We start from the raw sequence: 14,432 nt of genomic DNA, 5'->3' as shown, positions 1-14,432 counted from the left end.
ACACAAGTTTGAACCCGGTGCTTTGGGACCACGTGCACAGCGGTTGGAAGCACAGTGTCAGACACACTGGCTGTGTGGGAACCTCCGTGCAACAGCAGCATGGATTCTGAGCAACTGGAGCCCCCAGCAAATGAAGCAAGTCAACAGGAAGGCTAGGCTGCAAAGTTTAAAAAGGCCTGGACTCAGTCCCACAAATACTAAACTCTTCTTTCAAAGAACCAATGAATTTGTCATATAACATTTTTTTTTCCAGCCATGCACAAGTGAAGCCATCACAAAAATCAGCAGGATTATGTTCAATTAGGAAAGGTAGTATTTAAGTCAGGACCACTGGAACTTGAGATAAACATCTTTCTGCTCCTAAGATTATTTGTATGTATTCTGGTCCAGAGACCTATCAACTTCCCAACTTCTCAGAATTATTTTTTGTCATAACTTTCCTGAGGAGTCATTTGCAGAAAACGAGTGTGACATTTTTTCAAGGTATGCAACTAATGTTCCCTTCACCTCTAGCTCAAGCTCACAATTTAGCATGTGTGTTGTTTTGTTAGCATTACTGCCAAAGAGAGGAAAAGAACAGGATGCGTAATTTTTGTTCTTGTCATACGAGGACTAAAACTTTGAGATGCTTCCTTTCCTAGTAAGAAATGGTTAGCACACTCCTTGTGATTGGGTCACTCAGGGTTTCTTCTTACATTTGTCTTATGAGAGAAAGATCACTTTTGAAAAATGAAATCCTAGGTACTTCCTTAGTGCAGGACCAAGAGAATCCAACGTGCGTCCTCACCATTGCTTTCGAATGACAGGCTAAAAAGAGGTGACCTCCTACACCAGGCACTCAGGTGAGCAGGCAACACTTAGAGACGGTAAGCGTGAATCCTCCCGCTGCTGTGGGCTTTGTGGGGTAAACAAGGCAGCTTTTCTCCTCTCTCTCTCTCTCCCCTTCAGCTTTTCTATTTGTAAAATGAGGTCACGCCACTAATCCAGCTCAGAGAGCAGTTATGAGAGAAGTGAATAAATGCAACACTATTGCTGGATCTCTATACAAAATGCCTGCACCCTAAGTTTTTAGGGAGAGTTGTTATTATTTTTAGAAACAAAAGGACATTAACAAAAGGAAATGAAAACCTTTGTGTTTCAGTAAATGGTTCTGAGGACGTCCCTGGTGGCGCAGTGGTTAAGAATCCGCCTGCCAATGCAGGGGACATGGGCTCAATCCCTGGTCTGGGAAGATTCCACATGCTGCAGAGCAACTAAGCGTGTGTGCCACAACTACTGAGCCTGTGAGCTACAACTATTGAGCCCACACGCCACAACTACTAAAGCCTGTGTGCCAAAATAATAAAATAAATGTATTAAAAATAATAAATGGTGCTGAAACAACTGGACATCCACACACAAATGAATCTAGACCTTACACCCTTCATGGAAATGAACTCAAAATGGATCATGGGCTTAAATGTGAAATGCAAAACTGTAACCCTTCTAGAAGATAACATAAGAGAAAAACCTAGATGACCTTAGGTTTGGCATGAATTTTTAGATACACCACCAATAGCATGATTCATAAAGAATTGATAAACTAGACTTCATCAAAATTGAAAAATTGTGCTCTCTGAAAGTCACTGTCAAGAGAACAAGAAGACAAGCCCCAGACTGGCTGGGGGTGGGGAGGAAATATTGGCAAAAAAACATTTCTGGTGAAGGACTAGTATCCAAAATATACCAAGAACACTTCAAACTCAACAAGACAACAAACAACCCAATTAAAACTTTGGCCAAAGACTTTACCAGACACCTCCCCAAAGAAGATACACAGATGGCAAATAAGCATATGAAAAGATGCTCCACTTCAGGTGTCATCAGAGAAATGCAAATTAACACAATAATGAGATACCACTACACATCTATTAAAGTGGCCAAAATCCAAAACACAGACACCACCAAACGCTGGTGAGGATGTGGAGTAACAGGAACTCTCATTCGTCACTGGTGGGAAAGGAAAAATGGTACAGATAGGGAGATAGTTTGGTGGTTTCTTACAAAACTAAACATACTCTTAGGTATATGATCTTATCACATGAAGACTGTACTGTTATTCATTGCCAAGTGTTGCTGTCTGTGCTCCAGAAGCACTGAGCTTTAGAAGTTATGAAGATTATGTCCATTCCTGTGTGATTTTCATGTGTCTTCTGTGTTAAGTGGTCTTATCCAAAACTCTGTAAGGTGATTAGTGTCAAGATATGTAAGTCTGGGGGCTTCCCTGGTGGCACAGTGGTTAAGAATCCACCTGCCAATGCAGGGGACATGGGTTCGCTCCCTGGGCTGGAAAGATCCCACATGCAGTGGAGCAGCTAAGCCCGTGCACCACAACTACTGAGCCTGTGAGCCTGTGCTCTAGAGCCCAAGAGCCACAACTACCAAGCCCATGTGCTGCAGCTACTGAAGCCCGCGCCTAGAACCTGTGCTCCACACAAGAGAAACCACCACAATGAGAAACTCGAGCACCACAACAAAGAGTAGCCCCTGCTCACCACAACGTAGAGAAAGCCTGTGTGCAGCCACAAAGATGAATGCAGCCAAAAAAATAAATAAAAATAAAATTTAAAAAAGAAATACAGTGGAATCAGCCTTCTGACCTAATGTATTTTGTAAGTGTGATAATAATCTGCTCATTCCTCAGGCTCAGCTTCTAATATGTCGATCACAATTCTTTGTTTTTCTCCTTACTGCTGGCATTCACTCCTGTTAGGACTTAAACTTCTTTTTCTTGATCATACGTTTTGTGTCTGTACTAACCCATTGTACTATGACAGCATCCACATCTTTAGCTACATCCTGAGAAGACAAAAGTGGGGTGCCTGGGAGTCAGAAAGATCACACCTTGCAATGCGGAGGACATGGGGGCAGTCTGATTTGTCACATATGAGCTGAGGGGCTTGGGACAAGTCCACTCGCATTAATCCCTGCCCTGTAGGTCTTGCAGGAGGATTAAATGAGACACTGCCTGTAAAACTCACGGTACTATGAGAACAATCCATGTGGCATTGGTATTTGATTTCAGTCAAGCCATTTAACTTCTTTGTCTCAGCTTTTTTTGTCTTTAAGATGGTAGTGATGATAAGTGGAGTAGCTCTAAAATGGAAGTAAGACAGGGACTTCCCTGGTGGTCCAGTGGTTAAGACTCCACACTTCCACTGCCTGGGGCACGGGTTCCATCCCTGGTCGAGGAACTAAGACCCTGCATGCCACATGGCAAAAAAATAATTAATTTATTTATTAATTAATTTTACCAAATAAAATAAAATGGAAGTAAGACAAAGCATGAGAGTACACAGGAAGTGTGAGTGCTCAGAGAACATCAGTCTGTATGCCCATGATCAGTATGGAGGTGACCATCCAAGTAGAAATTGTATGATTCTGTGACTCTTAAAACTTGCACTTTTAATGAACTCTCTGGACTAGAAAATTCTGTGACCTTTGTTTTTACTGTGAATTGATGCATCATACATGTGTTTACAATAACTTAAGTGATCCCTACTCATCGACTAGTACCTTCTAAATAAGGCAAATACCATCACCACCTGAATGTTCCTAGACCAGTGTTTTCTCCAGTGTGCCTTGGAGCACATTTGTTGCACAGCATATTGAATTAGTGTTACAGGACCAGGAAGTTCAATGGGCAAAGAAGTTGGGGAAATATGAGTTAAGCAGGGTTAAACAGATTCTTTTAATATAGAAATACCTAAAAGCTTTTATTATGCAAATGTCCATCATGAACCTAAAAAGGTAACATACTGTAAGTTGTTTTCCAAAGCCCATGAACCTGATGTTGATATTCTGCCCTAGGAGACACCTGTCTTAAGAATACACGTTGGGATCTCAAGATGGCGGCGAAGTAGAGCGACGTGGAGTGCATCCCTCTCCATAGTTGCACTGGGAATGCACGGAAGGACGCAGTCATTCCCACAGAGAACCAGCCGAACACCAGCAGACGGCCTCGGACACCAGAAAGGGCAGCGGGGAGCCCGACATAGCCAGTAGGGAGGCATCTGTGACGGCTCAAAGACGGTGAAGCGGCGGAGCTGTGGCAGATGGGAGGGAGTGAGAAACATACGGAGGGTCCGCAGCGCAGCTCAGCGTTCCCGGACCGAGACATCAATCCGCGGCTGAACGGAGGGTCCAGGAGCGGGAGCGTGGGAACCGGAGAGCTGGTTCAGGGGGAGAAACATTGTTGCCGGTAGGGTGACGGACCGAGAGCACAGGAGGGAAGAGGTCCGCGGAGAGCAGTGCCTGTCCCTGAGAGCTGCCCGGCCATGATGGCGGCTGGAGGCTGCAGGCTCCCGGGTGCGGGGGAGGAGCCGCGCACATAGCCTCTCCCTCTCTTTCGGCGCCTCTGCAACAGGCAGTGGAGAGACGCCCTGCGGGCCACCTAAGGCACTCAGGGATAACAAGCACCCTCAGGCACTCGGGCGGGGCTAGATAAAAACTCCTTGCAACGCCAGCAGCAGGGAGGCTGCCGAGAGAAAAAAAAAAAAAAAAAAACAGCATCAAAAAGAAAAAACCCCGAGAGAGGCCCAACTCTAAGACTTTCTGTGTACGCCTGAGCCACCAGCGCCCTCTGCAACAGGCACCTCCAAGCCTGACTGAAACAACAGTGCGCCACTGCTCACTCCCTCCCAGGAGAAGGAGCCACTATTGTACCCTCTCCCTCCCCACACACCGAGGCTTACAGACGAACAATAAAGGAACCTCTGCTGGTCACAGAATAACGCAAAAAAAACCCCAAGGCAAGGAGAAGGACACTTACAGCTGAGACGCTAAGGAAACAGAAATAGTAGTATCAATACCTATTGAACTGGTCCATTCTGGGATCAGTTCTGGATTTTTTTTTTTTTTCTTTCTCTCTCTCTTTTTTTTTTTTTTTTTTTTTTGATTTATTAAATATGATCTTAGCCCTAAGGGATCTACAAGTTTTATAACATAATTTTTTAAGGATATTTTTTATTCTTTTTTTTTTTTTTTTTTTTTTTTGCCTTTTTATATACTTCTATACCTAGCTAAGTTTTTGGTAGTACGGACAAAATATCTTTCATACTTTCCTTTCATCCCTTTCTTTTATACACTTCTATTCCTTTCTTTTTCTTTGCATATTTCCAACCACATTACCTCCTCTGTTCCCCTTTCTTCCAGCCATTTTAACTGTATTTTATCTTAACATACTGATAAGCAACACTATCAGTCTGCTCAGACTCCTTGCTCTATTCTCCAGATGATGCACTGCCTTGGTATTAATATTAGGCTTTTGTCTTTATCTTAGTTCTTAGTACAGTTGTCTAATTACATTCTGAGAATCTCCATTCTCTCTGGTGGTACTCCAGCTCATTTCTATATTTGATCCTAGCTTACAAAATCTCCCTGGATTGATATTTGTATGTGTAGGGTGTTATTTGTTGTTTGTTTGCTTTTGCTTTTGTCTCTGATTTGTTCTGTTTCAGTTGTCAATTTCTGCTGGGTTTCTCTTTGAATATCTGATAGCACACTGGGGTTCTGTCAGGTCTTTCCAGAGCCTTATGTCCTAACGGATTCAATAATTGTGTGTCTTATACATGTATGTGTTTCCTAGACTGAATATTCGTCTAATCCAATACTTGGACATTAGTCTGAGGCTTGGACAGTCTGCTATAAACACCTCTATTGCCAGGACAAGCAACCCCAAAATCTTGGACAACCATGAGGAAACAAAGAAACACCATGCAGGCAAAGGAGCAGGAAAAAAACCCACAAGACCAAATAAATGAGGAGGAAATAGGAAAAATGCCTGAAAAAGAATTTAGAGTCATGATAGTAAAAATGATACAAAATCTCAATAACAAAATAGAGAAAGTACAAGAAACAGTTCATAAGAACTCAGAAAAACAAACAGCAATGGATAACAAAATAACTGAAATTAAAAATACTCTAGATGCTATAACCAGCAGAATGACTGAGGCAGAAGAACGAATAAGTGAGTTGGAAGATAGAATGGGAGAAATAAACGCCACAGAGCAGGAAAAAGATAAAAAAATAAAAAGACTAGAAGACAGCCTCAGAGACCTCAGTGATAACCTTAAACGTACCAACATTCGAATTATAGGCATCCCAGAAGAAGAAGAAAACAAGAAAGGGTCTGAGAAAATATTTGAAGAGGTTATAGTGGAAAACTTCCCCAACATGGGAAAGGAAATAATTCACCAAGTCCAAGAAGCACAGAGAGTCCCATACAGAATAAACCCAAGGAGAAATACACCAAGACACATATTAATCAAACTAATGACAATTCAACACAAAGAAAAAATATTAAAAGCAGCAAGAGAAAAGCAACAAACAACATATAAGGGAAAACCCATCAGGATAACAGCTGACCTTTCTACAGAAACTCTGCAGGCCAGAAGGGAATGGCAGGATATACTGAAAGTCCTGAAAGAGAGAAACCTACAGCCAAGATACTCTACCCAGCAAGAATCTCATTCAGGTTTGAGGGAGAAATCAAAAGCTTTCCAGACAAGCAAAAGTTAAGAGAATTCAGCACCACCAAACCAGCCTTACAACAAGTGCTAAAGGAACTTCTCTAAGTAGGACACACAAGAAAAGGAAAACACCTACAAATACAAACCCAAAACAATTAAGAAAATGGTCATTGGAACACACATGTCAATAATCACCTTAAATGTAAATGGATTAAATGCTCCAACCAAAAGACACAGACTGGCTGAATGGATACAAAAACAAGACCCTTCTATATGCTGCCTACAAGAAACCCACTTCAGACCAAGGGATACATATAGACTGAAAGTGAAGGGATGGAAAAAGATATTCCATGCAAATGGAAGTCAAAAGAAAGCTGGAGTAGCAATACTCATATCAGACAAATTAGACTTGAAAGTAAAGACTATTAAAAGAGACAAGGAAGGGCACTACATAATGATCAAGGGATCCATCCAAGAAGAACATATCACAATGGTAAATATCTATGCCCCCAATATAGGAGCACCTCAATACATAAGGCAAATGCTAACAGCTATAAAAGGGGACATCGACAGTAACACAATTATAGTGGGAGACTTGAACACCCCACTTACATCAATGGACAGATCATCCAAACAGAAAATAAATAAAGACACACAAGCTTTAAATGACACATTAGACCATCTCAACTTAATTGATATTTATAGGACATTCCATCCAAAAACGGCAGACTACACTTTCTTCTCAAGTGCACACGGAACATTCTCCAGGATAGATCACATCTTGGGTCACAAATCAAACCTCAGCAAATTCAAGAAAATTGAAATCATATCAAGCATCTTCTCAGACCACAACGCCATGAGACTAGATATCAATTACAGGAAAAAAACTGCAAAAAATACAAACACATGGAGGCTAAACAATTCACTCTTAAACAACCAAGGAATCACTACAGAAATCAAAGAGGAAATCAAAAAATATCTAGAAACAAATGACAACGAAAACACAACAACCCAAAACCTATGGGACGCAGCAAAAGCAGTTCTAAGAGGGAAGTTTATAGCAATACAGTCCTACCTTAAGAAACAAGAAAATGATCGAATAAACAACCTAACCTTACACCTAAAACAACTAGAGAAAGAAGAACAAAGAAACCCCAAAGTGAGCAGAAGGAAAGAAATCATAAAGATCAGAGCAGAAATAAATGAAAAAGAAAGGAAAGAAACCATAAGAAAAATAAATAAAACTAAAAGCTGGTTCTTTGAGAAGATTAACAAAATTGATAAACCATTAGCCAGACTCATCAAGAAAAAAAGGGAGAAGATGCAAATCAACAGAATTAGAAATGAAAAAGGAGAAGTCACAACGGACGCCTCAGAAATACAAAAGATCATGAGAGACTACTACAAGCAACTATATGCCAATCAATTGGATAACCTGGAAGAAATGGATACATTCTTAGAAAAATACAATCTTCCAAGACTGAACCAGGAAGAAATAGAAACCATGAACAGACCAATCACAAGTACAGAAATTGAGGCAGTGATTAAAAATCTCCCAACACACAAAAGCCCAGGACCAGATGGATTCACAGGCGAATTCTATCAAACATTTCGAGAAGAGTTAACACCTATCCTTCTCAAACTCTTCCAAAATATTGCAGAAGGCGGAGCACTCCCAAACTCATTCTACGAAGCTACCATCACCCTGATACCAAAACCAGGCAAAGATGTCACAAAAAAAGAAAACTACAGACCAATATCACTGATGAATATAGATGCAAAAATCCTCAACAAAATACTAGCTAACAGACTGCAACAGCACATTAAAAAAATCATACACCACGATCAAGTGGGGTTTATCCCTGGGATGCAAGGATTCTTCAATATATGCAAATCAATCAACGTGATACATCATATCAACAAATTGAAGGATAAAAACCATATGATCATTTCAATAGATGCAGAAAAAGCTTTTGGCAAAGTTCAACATCCATTTATGATAAAAGCTCTCCAGAAAATGGGCATAGAAGGAAATTACCTCCACATCATAAAAGCCATATATGACAAACCAAAAGCCAACATTGTTCTCAATGGAGAAAAACTGGAAGAATTCCCTCTAAGAACAGGAACAAGACAAGGGTGTCCACTCTCACCACTGTTATTCAACATAGTTTTGGAAGTGTTAGCCACAGCAATCAGAGAAGAAAAAGAAATCAAAGGAATCCAAATTGGAAAAGAAGAAGTAAAATTGTCACTCTTTGCAGATGACATGATATTATATATAGAAAACCCTAAAGACTCTACCAGAAAACTGCTAGCACTCATTGATGAGTTTAGTAAAGTAGCAGGATACAAAATTAATGCACAGAAATCTCTTGCATTCCTATACACTAACAACGGAAGAGCAGAAAGAGAAATTAAGGAAACTCTCCCATTCACCATTGCAACAAAAAGAATAAAATACCTAGGAATAAACCTGCCTAAGGAGGCAAAAGATCTGTATGCAGAAAACTTTAAGACATTGATGAAAGAAATCAAAGATGACACAAACAGATGGAGGGACATACCATGTTCCTGGATTGGAAGAATCAACATCGTAAAAATGTACTACCCAAAGCAATTTACAGATTTAATGCAATCCCGATCAAATTACCAATGGCATTTTTCACAGAACTAGAGCAAGAAATCTTACGATTAGTATGGAAACGCAAAAGACCCCGAATAGCCAAAGCAATCTTGAGAAGGAAAAATGGAGTTGGTGGAATCAGGCTTCCTGACTTCAAACTATACTACAAGGCCATAGTGATCAAGACAGTATGGTACTGGCACAAAAATAGAAAGGAAGATCAATGGAATAGAATAGAGAACTCAGAAGTAAGCCCAAACACATATGGGCACCTTATCTTTGACAAAGGAGGCACAAGTATACAATGGAAAAAAGACAGCCTCTTCAATAAGTGGTGCTGGGAAAATTGGACAGCAACATGTAAAAGAATGAAATTAGAACACTTCCTAACACCATACACAAAAATAAACTCCAAATGGATTAAAGACCTACATGTAAGGCCAGACACTATAAAACTCCTAGAGGAAAACATAGGCAGAACACTCTTTGACATACATCAAAGCAACATCCTTTTTGACCCACCTCCTAGAATCAGGGAAATAAAATCAAGAATAAACGAATGGGACCTCATGAAACTTAAAAGCTTTTGCACAGCAAAAGAAACCATAAACAAGACTAAAAGGCAACCCTCAGAATGGGAAAAAATAATTGCCTATGAAACAACGGACAAAGGATTAACCTCCAAAATATACAAGCAGCTCATGAAGCTTAATACCAAAAAAGCAAATAACCCAATCCACAAATGGGCAGAAGACCTAAATAGACATTTCTCCAAAGAAGACATACAGATGGCCAACAAACACATGAAAAGATGCTCCACATCACTAATCATCAGAGAAATGCAAGTCAAAGCCACAATGAGGTATCACCTCACACCAATCAGAATGGCCATCATCACAAAGTCTGGAAACCACAAATGTTGGAGAGGGTGTGGAGAAAAGGGAACTCTCCTGCACTGTTGGTGGGACTGTAAGTTGGTACAGCCACTATGGAAAACAATTTGGAGGTTCCTTAAAAAACTACAAATAGAACTACCATATGATCCAGTCATCCCACTCCTGGGCATATACCCAAAGAAAACCATAATCCCAAAAGAAACTTGTACCATAATGTTTATTGCAGCACTCTTTACAATAGCCAGGACATGGAAGCAACCTAAATGCCCATCAACAAATGAATGGATACAGAAGATGTGGCATATATATATAATGGAATATTACTCAGCTATAAAAAGGGATGAGATGGAGCTATATGTAATGAGGTGGATAGAACTACAATCTGTCATACAGAGTGAAGTAAGTCAGAAAGAGAAGGACAAATATTGTATGCTAACTCACATATACGGAATCTAAAAATGGTACTGATGAACTCAGTGACAAGAACAAGGAAGCAGATACAGAGAATGGACTGGAGAACTCGAGGTATGGGAGGGGGCGGGGGGTGAAGGGGAAACTGAGAAGAAGCGAGAGAGTAGCACAGACATATATATACTACCAACTGTAAAATAGTCAGTGGGAAGTTGTTGTATAACAAAGGGAGTCCAACTCGAGGATGGAAGATGCCTTGGAGGGCTGGGGCGGGGAGGGTGGGGGGGACTCGAGGGGGGGGGCGTCAGGGAGGGGAGGGAGTGTGGGGATGTGTGTATGAAAACAGTTGATTGAACCTGGTGTACCCCCAAAATAATAAAATAAAAAAAAAAAAAAAAGAATACACGTTGGGGGAATTCCTTGGTGGTCCAGTGGTTAGGACTCCACGCTCTTACTGCCAAGGGTCCGGTTTCAGTCCCTGGCTGGGGAACTAAGATCCCACAAACCTTGCCTCACAGCCAAAGATAAAATAGAACAAAATAAATAAAAATAAAAATAAATGAATAAAAATAAAAAAGGAATACACTTTGGGAAATGCCTCACACAGTATCATTACTAGCAGGATGGGCTGTCAAATTAGGACCCAAATTTATCCTCTATCAGTCCAGGAGACCTGGAGTCTAAAATCAAGAGGTAGACAGGGCTCCATTCCTCCTACAGGCATCAGGGGGAGGTTTATTTCCTTGCCATTTTCAGCTTCTAAAAACTCCTCCATTCCTTGGCTGTGGCCCCCTCTCCAGACCATTCCAACATCTCTCTGCCATCATCACACCTCCTACTACTGACTCAGACCCTCCTGCCTGCCTCTTACGAAGGGTTACATTGGCCCACCTGGATAACCCAGGATCAGCTCCCCTGTGCAAAAGTCTTAATTTAATCACATCTGCCATCAGTCTACCTTTTACTACATAAGATGATATACTCGCAAATTCCAAGAATTAGGACTTGACATCTCTGGAGCAACCATATTTAGCCTACCTACCACATCAGTAATTTCTCGATTTATCTGAAGTGTGTGTTGATATATTCACTGTCTAAAATGTACAGGGCATACTTTGGTGCCAGCAGGGATCATAAGGATAATAAGACCAAGTCCCCAATCTTAAGAAATTTATGATCTAATAGGGAAAACAAAATAAATTCATAAATGATTTTCAGTTCAAAAATTCATATAAGCAAAGGAGGCAGAACAATATGGTCTCTCAGAGCCCAACGCAGGAAATTAAGTAGGACACTAAATTCAGAAAGTGCCAAAAGTTAAGGTTGTCATGGTAACATGAACTCAGCAACACAGCAAAACCTGCTCTTCAAAAGTATACACTTAACAGCTTTGCACAATTATGATCTGCTGAAGGAGCAGCTTTCATTCAATGATCCGGAACCCTTTACAGCTACGGATTAGCTCTTGCTCTGTGGCTATCAGACAAGAGATGGCTTGCCTCACCAAGTTCAATTTCACAAATATTTAATGTCATCTACTATGTGTAAGGCGTGGAGCTAAGTCCTGAGGGGATACAAATATGCATAATTCCTGACCCTAAGGAACTTTCCATCCAGGGCTAAGTGTGCAGATGGTGATGGAGAAAGTCCACTGAGCAGAAAGAGTGCTGATGGAGGTCAGAGATGTGAGAGGCCCAGTCTTTTGGGGATGACAAAAGGTCCCCCTGGGTCAGGCGGCATTTGAAATGGATGGTGTATTGTTTTTTTGTTTTTAAAGAGTTTTATTGAGATATAATTGACATACAATAAACTGCATATATTTAAAGTGTACAGTTTGATTTTTCTTCTTATTAGTCATCTATATTATACATATTAGTGTATATATGTTAATCCCAATCTCCCAATTCATTCCCCACCCTGCTTTCTACCCTTGGTGTCCACATGTTTGTTCTCTACATCTGTGTCTCCATTTCTGCCTTGCAAACCAGTTCATCCATACCATTTTTCTAGATTCCACATATATGTGTTAATATACAATATTTGTTTTTCTCTTTCTGACTTACTTCACTCTGTATGACAGTCTCTAGGTCCATCCACGTCTCTACAAATGATCCCATTTCGTTCCTTTTTGTGGCTGAGTAATATTCCATTGTGTATATGTGCCACATCTTCTTTATCCTAAAATGGATGGGATATTTCTAAGAAGGTACTGAGGTGGGAACACTCCAATGAGAGCTCAGAGGTGGAAAGAGCAGAGGATGTAAGGGAACAGTAACCATGTGGCTGAAGCAAAGACTGCATGAAAGGGTCTTATAAAGCCAGGGCCTGGAATGATACGCAATAATGTAATTAGCAGATATCAGTGTTTTCAATAAAGATACTACACAAAAAGTCAAAGGCCTCTTTCCTATTTCTACTTTACCTGATTACCATATTGTAAAAACTTCCTTTCAGAAAAGCCCTTCTCCAATTTTCCAGGCTTCTTCCCATTCATGCTATTTCACGGCCACGTGCCTTGACACATCTTGTTCCCTGTACCTGAAACGCGAGGCAGAGATCATCGTATCCGTTTTCTAGATAAGGAGGTTGAGAATCGGAGATCAGTTTCCCAAGGGCACACAAGGAAGGAAGTGGCGAGTCAGGGGATTTAAATGTCGTCTGTCTGACTACAAAGCCCGAGCGATTTCTCACCTTGATTATTGAATGTTCACTACTGTACTGCCATTACTTGTTTGACATCTCTCTCCCCAGTTAAACCGGGAGTATCTCAGGGATAAGGTTCAGGCCTTGCCCAATTTTGTATCCCCAGAATTCAGTTCAGTGACCGACACGCAGCGTATCCTGAGAAAGTTTTGCTGAATGAGTGGGTAAATGAATTTATGCAAGCAGTTACTGAAGGAAAAGTGCTCTCTTCTCCATGAAGGCAAGGTGTTCTCTTCCATGTGACAGTGATGTCAGTTGTATGCCCTGTTACAGCAAATGCTTGGCGGGCTTTATATCCATCAACTGGTTATTTATAATAAGAAGAAATAGATGAGCTTCCTGGATGTCCCTTCCCTGATCTTAATTTATGCTTGCACTTTCCCTTCTTCTGTTCCCAGGAGTGTTATCATGCTAGCATCCTTGGAGGATAAGATAACATTTTAGCATCCTTGCCAATTGGGTTTTTATCTCTCATGGTCCAAAGACCCCCACCTGAAACTTCCATATAATCTGTAATATCACTGGGCACCACTGTCTTCGCAGAGCCCTGTTTGAACAAGAGAGCTCTGGAGTCCTTCTCTCCCTCCTCTTCTAGAAGCGTCTGTGGGCACTGTGATGACCCTTTACTTTCTCTAATTACAGTGAGAGAAGACCATTTGTTCTTTACCTGTTTCTTCACCTCACCTTGATAAACATCCCAATCAATTTTAACCCTGTATTTTCATCCTCTGAGTTTATGAACTCTGCTTAGTGTTTCTCTACAAGATCTGTTAGATTAGATGTTTCTCAAGAGACATATCATTTCCTCTTCCCTGCACGGCCCTTCCTTGGTTCTAGTTTCCAAGTGCTGGAAAGACTGCTAACATCTCTTCAAGACCGCAAATGAGAAACTGTGGAGTAGTGTTGAATTTGTCTTCTGTCCCATACTCTGAACACTAAATTGGTTGCCAGATTCTGCCAATGTTTCCTGCACCAAATTTTCCCCAACTATTCCTTCCCTTCTATCCCTGGCTCACTCGGAATTTGTTGAGTTTATTGTAATTTTCCCAACACTCTTTGCCTTTATACCAACCATATTACTACTGACAATGGGATTTTCGGTGTGTTCTGCCTCAAATGGGGCAGTTTTAGTCTTTAAACCATAATGGGGGACATCCCTGGTGGCGTAGTTGTTAAGAATCCGCCTTCCAATGCAGGGGACATGGGTTTGACCCCTGGTCCGGGAAGATCCCACATGCCATGGAACAACTAAGCCAGTGCACCACAACTACTGAGCCTGCCTCTAGA

Source organism: Hippopotamus amphibius, chromosome 5, assembly GCF_030028045.1.
Source record: "Hippopotamus amphibius kiboko isolate mHipAmp2 chromosome 5, mHipAmp2.hap2, whole genome shotgun sequence".
Classification (NCBI taxonomy): Eukaryota; Metazoa; Chordata; class Mammalia; order Artiodactyla; family Hippopotamidae; genus Hippopotamus; species Hippopotamus amphibius.
Note: the sequence above shows the minus strand (reverse complement) of the source record.